The following is a 13,249-nucleotide window of genomic DNA, read 5'->3' on the forward strand; positions in this document are numbered from 1 at the left end:
TAGCCTCAGAACAGACTCTGAACTGCTTAGTTCTTCATCCTTATTTTTACATATTTCAGGCCTGAAATGTACCTTTTCTCAAAGTGGGGGAACATGATTATTAATAATAACAGCTTTCTGGGGCCAACCTGTGAGGAATCCTTAGAGGATGTGGAACATGCAGAAACCCTGAGTGAATGGTGATTCTTGATACCAAAGAAACAATCCAAACATTTGGCCCAAAGTATGCTTTCTCTTGCTCTTCAATGTGCTGATTCCCCTGCATGGACTATTCTTCCCCCAGTCTTCAAATGAAGGAGCAGCATAGACTCTACCACCAGGAAGCCTTCCTTGATCTCTCACTTTGATCTTCTCAGAATCGGTTGGGTTTCCATGCTATGGGCTCCTTTAACACCCTTTCTTATTCCGCAGATACAGTACTTATCTCCCTGTGTTATAATGGCCAGTTTTCTTGACTCTGTTACTCATTAGATTATTAACAATTTGAAGAGAGTGGCACTGTCTCGGTCATCACTTTATCTCTAGGGCCCAACAGTGCATGGTGAGTAGTCAATAAGTAATACAGAATCTATGAACACATTTTGTGTTTAATAACCTCAGCAATGTTAAATAACATTGAAATTGAAATATTTAAAATATATCTACTATAAACATTCATGCACCAGACAATGAAAATTGTTTTCTAGTTAGAACATCTGACATAAATTCATTTGGTGACCGTTTTACACATAATACTCTATACATAGGACATAAAAAGGTCAATGGCACACTGAACCGCAAAGCTGAAATTCTAAGGTCGCAAGTCATTGTCCCAGTTAATTTACATGATGAACAGAGAATTGCTAAACTCGGAGCACACCAGCCACATTTCAATATGTGACATTGAAAATCTGGATCATGGCGCTGTTTGTTCCGCCAATCAATACATATTCAAAGTTACACAGATTCAAAGGAATGATTTGTTGTCTTGCTGTTTGTTCTGCTGAAGAAGTTTGCAAGCGAAACACTCTAAACAAATGCTCCCATATTGTTTCACTTGAGCACCTGAAAACGTACAACACACTTGCTTAGCAAAATTATCCAGGAAGGCAAGAAAGCTCTCTTTTTTTTTCTGGCTGAGCAAAAAATGCAACCTTTAACAGGACTGCTTAGGGATTTATCTACATGACTCTCATTAACACTGATGTATAATAGGCCATTAAAATTCTAGAATAGTGAAGATGTATTCTTTAGAGCCCTTGTGCCAAAGTGCTTTCTAAACCTCACGAAACCGGGCCATCCATAAAAGCACCAGCACAACTGGTGGTACGTTAACGTTTTGAAGGCAAAAGAATTTAAAAAAAATTAACTAAGAGGAGTAATAAAATCTATGGGCGCAAATTTTAGAATTATAATTTGGCATTTAAATTTGTTCTGTTATTATTCTTGCTATCAACATGTTCAAATATAAATAGAAAGCATAGAGAATAATGTGATAAGGTAATCTCCAACCTGATTTAATTAATGTTAAAATTTTGCCATGTTTGCTTCAGATTTTTTTCTGAGAAAGGAAATGTTACAGATGAAATTGAAGCCCCCTTTCTGCCAGATTCCATTCCCTTCCCTCCTTCCTCAAATCACCATCTTGATATTGTTATGTATCCTTCATGTTCATGTCTTTGTTATATGTTTTCTACATATGTATGTATTTAAATGAAAGTTTATTGTATATACTGTACCTGTCATTCTTCTAGGGTTCTTTATACTTAACATTGTTCTAGAAATAGATCCCTATTTTTTAATGTAGAGAATAAATGTAATATACTTTAAATGATATATAATCACATTTTATGAATATGCCACAATTTATCTCATCTCCCACTGACAGACATTTAAGTTGTTTCCAATTTTTCTTTAAAGAACATCCTTGTACATATGTATCTCTATAATTGGTTTAGAGTTTAATTCTGTTTTCATTCTCTTTTTAAAGAACTGTGGAGTATGCCAGTACTCACAAATGTGAAAAACATAATTAAAGAAAGTAACTCTAATTGAAAGTAACATAGCGTTCCAGCAACAATAACTATGGCAATAATTGAGAATAGAGAGGGAAATTATTGACAGTCTTGATCATGTGACTCATATCTCATTTTACTAAGCATCGACAGAACGACCAATCAATGTGTTTTTTCATTTTTGTAACAAATACTTATATGATACTATGTACCAGGCAGTGTCTATGTGCTTTACAAATATTAATTTACTTAATCCTTATAATATCCCTGTATGGAAGGTATTTCTTTTAACCGTATTTACAGATGACAAAACCGGGGCCTGGAGGAGTTAAGTAATTTGCCCAAAAGTTCACAAAGATGAGACAGGATTTGAATTCATGACAATCCGGCACTAGGCTTCATACTCACTGGCACTGCACTATTTTGCCTTATTGGTTTGTAATTACGGCACCGTCCTCAGGAGTCATTCATTTCTCATTAAAGGAGCTATCATGACCTGCTTGTCCCAACTCACATGCGGGGTGCCCCCTCTGCCAGACTCCAGGGGGCGCCTGGCACATTGAAGGCGACGTGCACGGCGTCCCCTAGTGTTGCCGGTGCCCCGCTGCGCAGTCGTGTGTCCATTCCTGAATCAGCTTAGGGATGAGCATGTGTCCCATCACCCTCACTTCAGTATCAAAAGTTGATGTCTCCCTGCCTGATCTAAGTGCATGACAGAGTTTCCCTCGTGAAATGTAAAATAAGGCTTTCAATCAAATTTATGGCTTAACAAAGCCTAATGATAAGAATTACTGTTATATGCTGTACTACTAGTTGAAGCCTTGGGCGTAATAACAATGGTCACACATGGGGTGGGGCGAGCGTGGCAGTGGTCAACGAATGTTGAATGAAGGAAGCGGAAACACCTGTGCAAAGACTGAAACATGGTCCACATTCACGGCAGCGACTGGAAACCTGAAGAGCCTTGATTCATGCATAGGACTCTTGTTCACCCCCAGTGGTGGTCTGAGTAGAGAATAAAAGGATTGCGAGACAGCACCAGAGGTGAATTCAGCAAAGGGAACAAGAAGCTGCATTATTCTCGGGACTGCATTTTCATTAAGGGCTCTCATGGGTGGGGTGATCCTTCATGGTGTTTTTCTGCAAGGACAGAACTCAGCATGCATTTGCACAGAGGGTCTGCAGCAAGAGTGAAGCCCCTGCAAAGAGGGCAAGACCCTTGCTTGAATGGACGCCTCCTCAGCTTACAACTTGAAGCCATAATGCTATCTTCCTTTACCAGAACTCCAAGGGAAGAGATTAAATATTCATCAGTGAATTTGAAAAAAGGTGTGACTGAAGATGGAAGTTTTAATTACTCACCCTTAAAAGGTGAAATTTAGTATTAGGATGTAGAATTCAAAACAATTCTTTTGTCAGAAAAGTGAACAAAATAAATGTGCTAATAATAAGGAAATGAAAACGTAAGTGGTTCACAAAAAGAATTGCAATCAATTGCACTTCATAATGTGAATCTGAGGGTAAGGATGAAATATAAAAAGGACAAATAAGGAAGATTACATTTTGTTTTGTATGGTTTCATTCACTGTCATTATTGGAGCCAGACAGTGAGATTAAGAAGAGCATAAAAGGCAGTCCTTTAATGTGTTGGCTTAGTGGCAACAGACCTGGGTTTGGACACTGATGTACCTTAGTGGTCCTGAGTAACTTGGGTAACGGCGCTGAACCTTGATCCCTCTACTGTAAAATGGGCACTGGAGCAACTATTTCATAGGGCATTGTAGATTAAAGGCAGTATGAATGTCGTATTTAAGCTAATATCTAATGCCAGGTATATGCACAAGACATGTCAGCAAGTGGTGGGGTCCTGGAATCCTTGAATCCTGACCAGCCACCCCCCACAGACGGGCTCACTGCAAGGGATGGATCCTGCATGGAGGAAGCCCAGGAAAACGAACTCTTAATTTCTCATTAGGGCTTTAGCTGCACATCCTCTGTCTCTAACTCTTGAGATTGTGGATGGATCACACTGCAGCCAGCATATGACATTTGTCCAGACAGGAGGCAGCCTGAGGGCCGTGTCCTTGACCTTAACACCTCTCCCCTGGGCCAGATCCTTGTCTTGATTCTCTGGATCTCACTACTTGATCTGGGAGGGGAAGCCATGTGAACACACCCCTTCCCCCAAGGCTTGAACTAGAAATAGCTTCGTTCTCTGGGACTCTAGTCCTACTGGGCCTTTCCAGGGTAGGGGCTTTGAGGAGGTGTTTCCAAGGTTACCACATAGGCTGCATGTGACAGACAAAACGTAAAAGAGGAAACCACACAAAGGGTTCAAAGAAAGCCAAGAGGAGAGGAGACACGGCCTCAGTTCCCACTTTTTACACTCTTCACATCCCTCTCGCTCAAGTTCCCACTCACACTGCAAGATCCAGTTATCTGGATGTGAAGCTCCCATGGGAAGCTTTCCCAAAGTCTCTGCTTCCCCTCAGCACTTATTTCTCTCTTTTACGTATCCTGAACTATGCCTAGCATAGTGATTTAGACAGATAGTTACTCACGTAAATAAGATCCTGTTATCAAGGTAAGATAGCTGAATAACACCGTTAAAATCTACTCGGTCATCTGGCTGTCTTCCAGAGATGCCTAATAAGGGTTTGGAAAAATATCTAAAAGCAACTAAAAATGAATCATAATCACGTAAGTTTCTGGTAGCTGTGACTTTAAGAGAAAATCCATATATGTGTAAAAATGATTGTATATAGGATAGGTTTCTTAACAGTAAGTTTATTTTATTTTTTTCAAAGTTACTTTTTTGGCATTGATAAGTAAAACAAAATATTCTAGCCCTAATGACAAACTCAATCTATTACCTTTCTGACACAAAAACATATATACCTTATGATTCGAAAAATCTTTCAATGTATATTACCTTTTTTTTTTTTTTTTTTTTTTTTGCGGTATGCGGGGCTCTCACTGTTGTGGCCTCTCCCATTGCGGAGCACAGGCTCCAGACGTGCAGGCTCAGTGGCCATGGCTCACGGGCCCAGCCGCTCCGTGGCATGTGGGATCTTCCCGGACCGGGGCACGAACCCGTGTCCCCTGCACCGGCAGGTGGACTCTCAACCACTGCGCCACCAGGGAAGCCCTATATTACCTTTTTAAACATGAAACAGATCACTTAAACTTCAGAAACCTTTTTTTTTCTGGATTTTTTAAGCTGTCATCTTTTATGAAGCTAAGATACATGATTTTATGTGGCACGCTTATACTCTACACCTTTGAAATATGCAAAACTGCTCTTTTAAAAAAATTTATTTATTTTATTTATTTATTTTTGGCTGCACTGGGTCTTTGTTGCTGTGCACAGGTTTTCTCTAGTTGCAGCAAGTGGGGACTACTCTTCGTTGTGGAGCATGGGCTCCAGGCATGCAGGCTTCAGTAGCTGCAGCACATGGGCTCAGTAGTTGTGGCTCGCGGGCTCTAGAGCACAGGCTCAGTAGTTGTGGCGCATGGGCTTAGTTGCTCTGCGGCATGCAGGATCTTCCCAGACCAGGGCTCGAACCCGTGTCCCCTGCATTGGCAGGTGGATTCTTAACCACTGTGCCACCAGGGAAGCCCCAAAACCTGTGTTCTTGATGTATCTTAGGAGAGACACAATTGCTAACATTTTTTTCTTCATATTAATAGAAAAATTGATAGTAAGTCTGACTAGATTTTACCATAAAGGCAATTACAACAAATAAACAAATAAAGAACTTTTCTGAAAGTTCAGGATGTCTAAAACCCCATATATGAAAACTGTGTACAGACTATTAAACTCTGTTGACCAAAATCTATGTGTTACAGGTTCCTCTACCTCTTAATGAAAATAGTGCATGAGAGCCAAACAACTCCCCTAAACAAAGTCCATTCAGAATTTAAAAACTAGATATACATTTAGAGCACCCATTTCATATTCTTGGAAAGAACACCCTATAAAGGGCTTCCCTGGTGGCGCAGTGGTTGAGAGTCCGCCTGCCGATGCAAGGGACACGGGTTCGTGCCCTGGTCTGGGAGGATCCCACATACCACGGAGCGGCTAGTCCCGTGAGCCATGGCCGCTGAGCCTGAGCGTCCGGAGCCTGTGCTCCGCAATGGGAGAGGCCATAACAGTGAGAGGCCCACGTACTGAAAAAAAAAAAAAAAAAAAGAATACACACGCTTGCATGCTAAACACTGTCACTGTTGATCACTGAAAATCTTAAAGATGTTATGTTGTTGCATGATCAAACATAAACCAGTACTATTGTCCCATATTTCTAGCTGTGATAGACATATTTCTTTGTACTGATATATGTCATCCAACAACCAAAATTTAACCGATTAAAATGGAGCACATCTTCCTACTCCAAACTCCTGTCCAGTTTACGCTTTTTGTTGAGCAACCAGCCCTTGGGGCCCATTTTAACTTTGTTAGCTCTTTTGCAGTTATCTATATGCACAGATTCTTGCCCTGAGAAGTCTCACCAAGAGTTCTTCCCTTTTGATTTAGATAGTGAGTCAGCCAGCCAGGCTGGCCTTTCCTTTCTGGCTCCAGGAGACAGCCTTCTCAGAGAAGACGAGAATGGTGCCCTGCGGAGCTGTGGATGTGGCAGCCACGCCTGCCGTTTGGCAGGGCAACATAGGGAGGGCACTGGAGCCATTCAGCAGCGGGCTCGAACCCAGCCTCTTCCGGGCACTGGGTGTATGATATTGTTACACAACTTAGTCTCTCTAAACCTCAATTTTCCTCATCTATACATCGGAATTACCAGGTGGACCTGCCTCCCTGAGTGTTGGTCAGGATTAAATGAGATATTTATAAAATGCTTAACATGGTGCCTCGAAAGGAGCTCTTATCATTATCTTGACTTTTATCACAGCTGGTCTTTCCTCATGACAAACTTCCGACATATGTGCAGTAAAGAATTTAACCTTGCCCCCAAAGAGGTTTGCAGAGGTCTGCAATTTGTCCTGGGGTAACGTTATGATTCCGGGCTGAGGATGGCCATGTCAGAAAGACCAACAATGTGATTTGGGGTAAAGGCTTTGGGTCACGCCCAGAGACTATAGAGAATCAATCAGGCTTACATAAGGGAGCTTCAGTAAAAAGCTGAACACAGAGGCTCTCCCGAGTTTCCCTGATTGGCAATATGTTGTCCATATTGTCACACACTGGTGCTGGGAAAGTAACATGCCTTGTCTCCTTTGGGAAAGGACAATGGAAGCCCTGGGCTTGGTACTTCTTCAGGACTCTGCCTGTGGGCTTATTCCCTTGGTGGATTCTAATCTGTATCTTTCCCCTGTAACAACTCAAACCATGAATATAATAGCTTTCAGTGAGTTCTGTGAGGCTTAGTAGATTTCTGAAACGGACAGTGGTCTGGGGGATCCTCCCCCAACCCTGAACTTGCAATTGGCGTCAGGAGAGAGGGTGGTCTTGTGTGGACTCTGAACTTTCCCATTTGGCTTAAACGCTCATAGTGTTATGAGGTAAGGGTAGTGTTGGGACTGTGCCCCTAAACTTATGCACCTGGTTTTCCTCAAACACAACTGAATTTGTCCCTCTTCTGCTCAAGAACTCAAGTACGTGTTTGGTGCATCTCAGCAAAACCAGATCCCAGAACCCTCGAGGTCTGAATTCAAATTAAAACAAACAACTGGTGTCCTTTCCAGGTGATTTTAAACAATGTATGTGATTATTTGTGGTCTTGAAAGAATATAAAAACTTCGCACTTTAAACCTAAATTTTCCGTCATTATAGAGATATCACTTACCGTGGGAAATACTGTTCACTAGCTCAAAATGGTTAATGATAGGCTGGCTGTATGTGGGGTGGATGCTTTGATTTGAAATTATTCAAAGCAGTCATAATGAAATGATGGACTCATATAAATCTCTCTACTTTCCTGTGGCGAGCCTGCTGAGAGGAAAATGTATTTGTCCTTTTTAATGACATGACTATTTTCCTTTTCTTCATCCCATTTTGTGAAAAGTGACCCTATTTGCCTTTTGAAGGCTTCCTGTAATTGGCTCTGATGCCCCCCGACGTTAGCAGATGAATCTGTCAGTTTTGTGAATTTTGTTTTGAACAAAGAGCTGTGTAGTAGCTAATGACACACGATGCAAGGGGAAGAGGCCAGAGCAGGCTTGCCTCCGGACTCCTGCCACCTGCTGAGCATATGCAAAAGACAACATGACAGAAGATGCTAGTCTGAACTTTTGAGGGCTGACCTTGAGCTTTGACATGAGAGCATCTGTCATGGTGGACACATAGGTTAGACCCAACATGGGAAATTAGCAAGAGGAGCGTCAATGGGCCAGAAGCCTGGCTAAGCAGAAAGCTGGCTGGCCTCCTCTCCCCTGTTCACGCTCCCATCTCCCACACCAAATGTCAAGTACAGATCTACCAAGGCCACTTCTGTTACCTGACATTTATTTTTCATTGAACACCATTTGTCAGGACAAGGCCAGAGGCAACATATATTTACTTTCACATTTAACTGCCACCCTATACTCTAGGTTAAAAGCGTGACATCAGAGAGACACAGCCACTTAACTGGCTGTGTCACCTTGGGAAAGTTTACTCCTTAACAAAAGGGGGCAAACACTACTTACTTGAAAATGTCGCTATACCAGTTACATGAGAAAATGTATGTAACATCTCTGGCTTCCAGTAAATATTTGATAGCTTTGCTATTAACAGCCTTATGAAGAAACTATTTTTCAGATCATGAAATCAGGTTTTGAAGAATTTTAAGTAATCTGTCCACGGTCTGTCCTGACTTTTTACTGCAAAGCATTCACTACTCTAAGAATGATGCTTTTTGTTTACACGGTACATTTAATAAAACAAATCAGAAATACTTTAATCTTTTTATCAAATCTTTCTGAAATTAAGTTCAGTAGAAACAAGGCAGCATTTTCTGAGCAATGCAATAATAGTATGCAATGTGTACTTCTAGAATACACACACATATATTCTAAAACATATTTCCATCTGAAAATATTGAAGAATATATTCATGCAGTTAAAAAGTTTCCACTTTACTAACCTAGTGGTAATGAGCACCATAGCACACAGATTATTATGTTAAAATATCATTTTAAAATTTTCCACAAAAAAAAGATAATAATCTTGGAGAAATGGTTGACTGCAGTTCTGGATCAGGAAATGTAATACAAGTTAAACCTGGAACATTTTGTTATACAAAAGAGCAAGGAAACAATAAAAAAAAAACTACTTGGGTTGTGTCAAAAGGACTCAGAGGCCAACTTGAAGTGTCTTTTGTATAAAACTAACACTGGGGCTTCCCTGGTGGCGCAGTGGTTGAGAGTCCGCCTGCTGATGCAGGGGACACAGGTTCGTGCCCTGGTCCGGGAGGATCCCACATGCCACGGAGCGGCTGGGCCCGTGAGCCATGGCCGCTGGGCCTGCGCGTCCGGAGCCTGTGCTCCGCAACGGGAGAGGCCACAGCAGTGAGAGGCCCGCGTACCACAAAAAAAAAAAAAACCCAAAAACCAAAAAAACCCCCACTGAAATGGATTGAAATGCATCGGATATGTTTAAATCCATGAGTTCATAAAGAATCTAAAAGCAACAGCAATAAAAACAATCACAACCAAATTAAAAAAACTAATTGGTCACTATTGGATATTAGTAAACCAACTCAATATTTTGAAAATTGGTAAAAAAAGGAAAAGAATCAAATTTTCCCCCCTGGGATTCTCATATGAACTATACCACTAGGTAACTAAATTGTAGATGAGGGGATGTTGATCTTTATGGTAATACTCTAGCTAATAAAGAAGAAATGAGAGAATTAGAATATCCCCATTTTGCATCCCCTAATGAATATAGGCCTAGAAGGTCAAGCTACTAGCATTTCAAAGAAAGAGGCAACCAAGCATTATGTTTTACGTGCTTCCTGATGGATGAACAAAACACTACGTATGGAAAAAAAAAAAGAAAGACACCAAATCTGATCAAGTTTTAGGACTTAACTACACCAATTTAAGAAATACAGAGGTCACAAAAGTATATATTGAATTACTCTAGAAATATTCAATCAGCAAAAATCCAGATTGTGGGATATACTGTAGTCCAGCTACTCAGTTTGGCCTGTTGAATGGCAGTGACAGCAGCAACTGAGAATTTGTCAGAAATGCAGAATCTCAGGCAAACCCCAGACTACCGATTCCAAACCAGCATTTGATCAAGTGCCCAGGTTATTCCTATGCATTACAGTTTGAGAAGCAGTGATTGTATGGACCACCTGATAGATTCTTCAACAAAGAAATTGCAATAAAAATGAAAGAAGGGAGCTTCAAGATGGCAGAAGAGTAAGACTCAGAGATTACCTTCCTCCCCACAGATACATCAGAAACACATCTACACGTGGAACAACTCCTACAGAACACCTACTGAACGCTGGCAGAAGACCTCAGACCTCCCAAAAGGCAAGAAACTCCCCACGTTCCTGGGTAGGGCAAAGAAAAAAGAAAAAACACAGACAAAAGGATAGGGACGGGACCTGCACCAGTGGGCGGGAGCTGTGAAGGAGGAAAGGTTTCCACACACTAGGAAGCCCCTTCGCTGGTGCAGACTGCGGGTGGCGGAGGGGGGAGCTTCGGTGCAGCGGAGGAGAGAGCAGCAATAGGGGTGCAGAGGGCAAAGTGGAGAGATTCCCACACAGAGGATCGGTGTCGACCGGCACTCACCAGCCTGAGAGGCTTCTCTGCTCACCCGCCGGGGTGGGTGGGGGCTGGGAGCTGAGTGTCGGGCTTCGGAGGTCGGATCCCAGGGAGAGGACTGGGGTTGGCTGCGTGAACACAGCCTGAAGGGGCTAGTGTGACACAGCTAGCTGGGAGGGAGTCTGCGAAAAGTCTGGAGCTGCCGAAGAGGCAAGAGACCATTGTTTTGGGGTGCGTGAGGAGAGGGGATTCAGAGTACCGCTTAAACGAGCTCCGGAGATGGGCGTGAGCTGCGGCTATCAGCGCAGACCCCAGAAACGGGCATGAGACCCTAAGGCTGCTGCTGCCACAACCAAGAAGCCTGTGTGCGAGCACAGGTCACTATCCACACCTCCCCTCCCGGGAGCCTGTGCAGCCCGCCACTGCCAGGGTCCCGTGATCCAGGGAAAACTTCCCTGGGAGAATGCGCGGCGTGCCTCAGGCTGGTGCAACGTCACGCTGCCTCTGCCGCCGCAGACTCGCACCGCATCCGTACCCCTCCCTCCCCCTGGCGTGAGTGAGCCAGAGCCCCCGAATCAGCGGCTCCTTTAACCCCATCCTGTCTGAGCGAAGAACAGACGCCCTCAGGCAACCTACACGCAGAGGTGGGGCCAAATCCAAAGCTGAACCCCGGGAGCTGTGCAATCAAAGAAGAGAAAGAGAAATCTCTCCCAGCAGCCTCAGAAGCAGTGGATTAAATCTCCACAATCAGCTTGATGTACCCTGCATCTGTGGAATACCTGAATAGACAACGAATCACCCCAAATTGAGGAGGAGGACTTTGGGAACAAAGATATATTATTTTTTCCCCCTATTTCTCCTTATGTGAATGTGTATGTGTATTCTTCTGTGTGTGATTTTGTCTGTATAGCTTTGCTTTCACCATTTCTCCTAGGGGTCTGTCCATCTGTTATTTATTTATTTATTTTTACTTAAAATTTTTTTCTTAATAATTATTTTTTATTTTAATAACTTTATTTTATTTTAATTTATTTTATCCTTTCTTTCTTTCTTTCCTTCTTTCTTTCTTTCTTTCTTCCTCCCTCCCTCCCTCCCTCCCTCCCTTCCTTCCTTTCTTCCTTTCTTTCTATTTTTCTCTCCCTTTTATTCTGAGCCATGTGGATGAAAGGCTCTTGGTGCTGCAGCCAGGAGTCAGTGCTGTGCCTCTGAGGTGGGAGAGCCAGCTTCTGGACACTGGTCCACAAGAGACCTACCAGCTCCACATAATATCAAACAGCGAAAATCTCCCAGAGATCTCCATCTCAACGCCAAGTCCCAGCTTCACTCAATGACCAGCAAGCTACAGTGCTAGACACCCTATGCCAAACAACTAGCAAGACAGGAACACAGCCCCATCCATTAGCAGAGAGGCTGCCTAAAATCATAATAAGGCCACAGACACCCCAAAACACACCACCAGACGTGGACCTGCCCACCAGAAAGACAAGATCCAGCCTCATCCACCAGAACACAGGCACAAGTCCCCTCCACCAGGAAGCCTACACAACCCACTGAACCAACCTTAGCCACTGGGGACAGACAGCAAAAACAACGGAAACTGCAAACCTGAAGCCTGTGAAGAGCAGACCCCAAACACAGTAAGTTAAGCAAAATGAGAAGACAGAAAAACACACAGAAGATGAAGGAGCAAGGTAAACTCCCACCAGACCTAACAAATGAAGAGGAAATAGGCAGTCTACCTGAAAAAGAATTCAGAATAATGATAGTAAAGATGATCCAAAATCTTGGAAATCGAATAGACAAAATACAAGAAACGTTTAACAAGGACCTAGAAGGTCTAAAGAGCAAACAAACAATGATGAACAACACAAGAAATGAAATTAAAAATTCTCTAGAAGGGATAAATAGCAGAATAACTGAGGCAGAAGAACGGATAAGTGACCTGGAAGATGAAATAGTGGAAATAACTACTGCAGAGCAGAATAAAGAAAAAAGAATGAAAAGAACTGAGGACAGTCTCAGAGACCTCTGGGACAACATTAAATGCACCAACATTCGAATTATAGGGGTCCAGAAGAAGAGGAGAAAAAGAAAGGGACTGAGGAAATATTTGAAGAGATTAGAGTTGAAAACTTCCCTAATATGAGAAAGGAAATAATCAAGTCCAGGAAGCACAGAGAGTCCCATACAGGATAAATCCAAGGAGAAACACACCAAGACACATATTAATCAAACTATCAAAATTATATACAAAGAAAAAATATTAAAAGCAGTAAGGGAAAAACAACAAATAACATACAAGGGAATCCCCATAAGGTTAACAGCTGATCTTTCAGCAGAAACACTGCAAGAAGGAAGGAAGTGGCAGGACATATTCAAAGTGATGAAAGGGAAGAAAGTACCGCCAAGACTACTCTACCCAGCAAGGATCTCATTGAGATGTGACAGAGAAATTAAAACCTTTACTGACAAGCAAAAGCTAAGAGAATTCAGCACCACCAACCCAGCTTTACAGCAAATGCTAAAGGAACTTCTCCAGGC

At 42.4% G+C, this 13,249-nt stretch overlaps 1 protein-coding gene across 1 annotated transcript in view; it reads right to left on the reverse strand.

The window, feature by feature from the left end:
• The window catches only part of SLC35F1 (solute carrier family 35 member F1), a gene marked incomplete at both ends in the record, with an annotated part of 421,977 nt that overhangs the window by 93,452 nt on the left and 315,276 nt on the right, over window positions 1-13,249 (reverse strand). The gene's annotated exons all lie outside the window — the stretch shown is intronic.

Source organism: Leucopleurus acutus (genome assembly GCF_964270905.1).
Source record: "Leucopleurus acutus genome assembly, chromosome: 15".
In the NCBI taxonomy this organism is placed as follows: Eukaryota; Metazoa; Chordata; class Mammalia; order Artiodactyla; family Delphinidae; genus Leucopleurus; species Leucopleurus acutus.